This window comes from Amblyraja radiata, chromosome 11 (genome assembly GCF_010909765.2).
Source record: "Amblyraja radiata isolate CabotCenter1 chromosome 11, sAmbRad1.1.pri, whole genome shotgun sequence".
NCBI classification, from domain to species: domain Eukaryota; kingdom Metazoa; phylum Chordata; class Chondrichthyes; order Rajiformes; family Rajidae; genus Amblyraja; species Amblyraja radiata.
This window is the reverse complement of record NC_045966.1, coordinates 65,913,818-65,917,307: the sequence shown is the minus strand read 5'-3', so window position 1 is coordinate 65,917,307 and position 3,490 is coordinate 65,913,818. Positions and strand designations below refer to the sequence as shown.

The 3,490-nt window shown below is 56.2% G+C and overlaps 1 pseudogene; it reads left to right on the top strand.

Moving 5' to 3' along the window:
• Positions 1 to 269: 269 nt before the first annotated feature.
• LOC116978831 lies at positions 270 to 404 on the top strand (annotated as a pseudogene).
• Positions 405 to 3,490: the final 3,086 nt, after the last annotated feature.

Genomic DNA, 3,490 nt, shown 5'->3' with positions numbered 1-3,490 from the left:
AGCTGCCGGGACGTGGCCAACAGCACTGGGAGCTGCTGGAGAACGGCCAGCCCCTCGCTCCGCACGGGTGGGGCATACACATTAATCAGCCGGAGCGGAGAACCACGGTACATAACATCCACCAAGAGGAGACGCCCCCCAACCACCTCCCTGACCTCAGTGATGGCGACGTTCCCTCCCCGCAGCAAGATCCCCAGGCCGGAAGCACGACAGTCATTGCCCCCCGACCACACCGACAGTCCGTGTCGTGGGGCCACCATCGCGACCACCTCGCTTCTCGGCCTTTTGGCTAAGATCAAGTGTAGTATCTGTTATCAGGGGTAAAAGAGAACATCTGTTGAACAGTAAAAGGACTATCTGTTCTTGTTGGAACAGTACTGGCGGTCCATTAAGGACAAGTGCTGCAGATTGCGGAGTGGAATCGGTAACAATGGCAGCTGCAATTGGAGCGAGAGGACAGGGTATCCGCAATACCCTGAGGATCAGTGTAAAGGACCTCAGCGAGGGGGTTCCCTTCTCACGAGACCTGTTCGTGAAGAAGGTCTTGCTGGAGACCTGCAAGTTTGAGGCCAAGGACATCTACTGCATCCAGGACTTCCCGGGTAACGGATACTTCGATGTTACCTTCATGCATCCGACAGGATGGCAAAAGTTTATGAAGGATTTCCAGGAGAAGGGGAATGACGCTCCGCTGTCGTTGCTGAAAGTGTGGCCACTCTTCACCCTCCCAAACCAGAAGGAAAGGATGATCACGGTGCACATGTTCAACCCACATGTGCCTGTAGTGGATGTCTTCACCTTCCTTGAAGGAGTAGGGAACTGCGTGGATGTAAAGGACCTGCATGGGATTTAGACGAGCAAGCGGCAAGTGAAGGTAAAGCTGAGGATGGACAAGGATGGAACTCTCCTCCACCCTCCCTCGGTGTTCGCAATTGGAGGAAACCGAGGTTATTTGAGTTACGTGGGGCAGCCCAGACTGTGCAGAGGATGTAACAAGCCTGGGCATGTGGTGGCCCAATGCACTGCAGTGGTCTGCAAAAACTGCAAGACGGAGGGCCACGAGACAAAAGACTGTCAGGCCAGCAAGAACTGCAACCTGTGTGGGGAGGGAGGCCACCTTTACAGGGCCTGCCCAAAAAGAGCCTGCACTTACGCACAGGCGACAAGAGGGGCGGCTTCCAGCACCCCCAGGGTAGGTGAGACACCCACTACCACTGCCAAGTCCCCAGCAGAAAGGGGGAACAGGGATGAGGACAGCCCAACCACCTCAACCACCTCGAGCCCACAAGTGCCAGGAAAACTCCAGCACCAAGCCCAGGAGGGAGAGTCGATGGAGGAGGGGGTAGAGCAGAATTGGACGACGGTGATGTATGGAAAACACCAGAAAGGTCAGCACACGGAGCAGAGGCCAGAAGGGGTTGGCAAGCCCAAAACCCCCCCCCAAAAAACGGTGTCTCTCCCTGACAGAAGGCAGCAACCTCTCCTCGTCGGATGATGAGGCGAATGGGAAACCACACAGGAAGAAAACCGGGGAGGAAAGGAGAAGGTCCAGGCCGATTGTCCACCAGCACCAGGAGACCGAAAGCAGTGCAGCGGTCGAGGGGCTCCAGCCCCAGGACATCGGGAGCAGAGCAGCGGTCGAGGGGCTCCGGCCCCAGGGCATCGGGAGCAGAGCAGTGGTCGAGGGGCTCCAGCCCCAGGACATCGGGAGCTGTACAGCAGCCGTTGGGCCCCAGCCCCTGGAGACTGGGATCATCGCAGCAGCCGATGGGGCCCAGCTCCAGGGCATCGACAGCAGTGCAGTGGCAGTTGGGCCCCAGCTCCGGGCAACCGAGAGCAGTGCAGCGGCCAATGGGCCTCAGCTCCGAGTTTCCGGGAGCAGTAAGCCTGTCACCGTGCCCCAGCCACGAGAGACGGGGGAAGCGGCGCACCCAGAAGGGGGTAAAACGAGCAGCCCCCCCCCAACGACACCTCGGGTTACGACACGGGAAACCCAACCCATTGAGGATGCCAGGTACCTGAGCCCAGGAAAGGTGAGTCAATTCACCGAAGCGGTGGGCATGAGGGAACAGGAAAATGGCCAGTGACTCTAAAGACAATGGAGCTCAAACTGGCATCTTTAAACGTGCGCAGTGTGAAGAGCATTGCACGATGTGTTAATGCCTTACAGTACCTGGCCAAGGTCAAGGCAGATGTGACTTTTCTACAGGAGTGCGGGTTGCCACACCTCCGCTGCTATCGGAGGTGGTCGCGATGGTGGCCCCACGGACTGTTGGTGTGGTCGGGGGGCAATGACTGTCGTGCTTCCGGCCTGGGGATCTTGCTGCGGGGAGGGAACTTCGCCATCACTGAGGTCAGGGAGGTGGTTGGGGGGCGTCTCCTGGTGGTGAATGTTGTGTACCGTGGTTCTCCGCTCCGGCTGATTAATGTGTATGCCCCACCCGTGCGGAGCGAGTGGCAGGCCGTTCTCCAGCAGCTCCCAGTGCTCCAGCCGGTGATTTCAACTGCATCATTGATGCGGCTGGACGATCCGGCAGTGCCGACAACAGACTGGACAGCACGTCCAAGTTCCTGATGAAAATGGTAAAAGACGCAAAGCTGCATCTATGGAGCGAAGGAAATAGGTAACGTTTCGGGCCGAAACCCTTCTTCATACTTGCAGTCCCTGAGAATCGCCTTTGGGTGGCGCTGTTTTTATCATTTAAAAATAAATTGGATAGTTATATGGACGGGAAAGAAATGGAGGGTTATGGTCTGAGCGCAGGTATATGGGACTAGGGGAGAATACGTGTTCGGCACGGACTAGAAGGGTCGAGATGGCCTGTTTCCGTGCTGTAATTGTTATATGGTTATATGGTAACTCAGCGGGTCAGGCAGCATAGCATCTCTGGTGAAATGGAACAGGTGACATTTTGGGTCAGGACTCAGGATAGATGGAGCCCATGATGGACTGGGGACGCCAAGGAATAAAAACGGTGAAATTCGCAAGAGGGTTCAGGTGGAGTCGGAGAGAGAGGGGATGCAAGTTTACTTTAAGTTAGAGAAATCAATGTTCATACCGTTAGGTTGTAAGTTGTCCCGGCGAAATATGAGGTGCTGTCCCTCCAATTTGCAGAGCGTCATCTGAGATGTCTTGGCATCTTTAGGGAACGGTGGTTCACCTCTTCTGTCATAGATGAGGACCCTCGCATGTATCTCCTCAGTAACCCAAAGCTCCGCTCTTACTCTTGCTCACCCCCCCCCCCCCCCCCCCCCCCCCCCCCCCGACTGCAGATGCTGGTTTATACCAGAGATCTTATAGTGGTGCTATAAGATCTTTGTTTAAAGTCTGGTCAGAGGAGGCGGACTCCACACTTCAGCAGTGTTTTGGAAACAATAAGTGGAAGGCGTTTGCAGCCCAGGCCACCCTTGACTCCCACACGGACATTAATTCCTACACATCGCATGGCCGTCCGAAAGGGGGGTGCGCTGGGTGCGACCGCACCCCCCT